The following is an 888-nucleotide window of genomic DNA, read 5'->3' as shown; positions in this document are numbered from 1 at the left end:
TTGAAAGTTTGTCTGATTTCACTGTCAAGGGATCTGAATGCTGAAAAAGTTGCACGGTAAAACAGAGATCACTGGGATCTGGCAAGACTCCAGCAGAACTTCTCACATAAAGCTATAAGAGAGAGAGAAGAGAGGTGTATTGCATTTGCATAGCAGATGTCACTATTATTGAATGCCATGGATTTGAGAAATACTGTGAATTTTCTTTGTCTATTAAATAGTGCATAATTATTTTATAAGAAGAGCATGGAGCTCTCAAAGGATGGGAAATTATTACACACCTTGTTTGACTTCTGATTGCAAAAAGACCCCTACACTGTAGTACTGTTGTTTCCAGGAGACCAGATGTGGAAGGGTGTCCGTCATCAGGTGAAGAGGTAAGCTACCTTTGCTTTCTGCTTATGTTCAGCATCTCTCCATAGTACCTCATTTTCTGGGCATGCAGGGATGCTGCCCTGCATACAGGGCTAGTGGTGGTCTCCTCAAACATCTCATCCAGTTTTAACGGGCTCAGTGCTCCTCAAATGTTTGGGTTACATCCTAAGACAGCTCCAAAGGGTGCCTGTCTTTGGGAAAGCTCCCAGCTGTCATGGTTTAGCCAGGAGCAGCTTTTGCTTGGTAACAGGGGAAGGGGGTTGCAGTGAAGACCCGGTAAAGAGTTTTTGGACTCTCCCCTGGCTCCTGCGTTAAGACCCACCTCCAGCCCGGCTGGGCCAATCTGGCGTCTCTGCCATCACTATTTAAGGATGGGAATTTGAAGTGCTTGGCAGGAGGTGTAAGAGTGGTACAAGATGGAGGCGACGACGCGGACCCCACAGTCAGAGAAGGAGGAAGGAAGGAGGAGCACCAGACCAGAGACCCCTCTGAAAGCCGTGGCAAGAACACGGC

Source organism: Colius striatus, chromosome 9 (genome assembly GCF_028858725.1).
Source record: "Colius striatus isolate bColStr4 chromosome 9, bColStr4.1.hap1, whole genome shotgun sequence".
NCBI classification, from domain to species: Eukaryota; Metazoa; Chordata; class Aves; order Coliiformes; family Coliidae; genus Colius; species Colius striatus.
The sequence above is the reverse complement of the archived record's forward strand: the minus strand, read 5'-3'. Positions refer to the sequence as shown.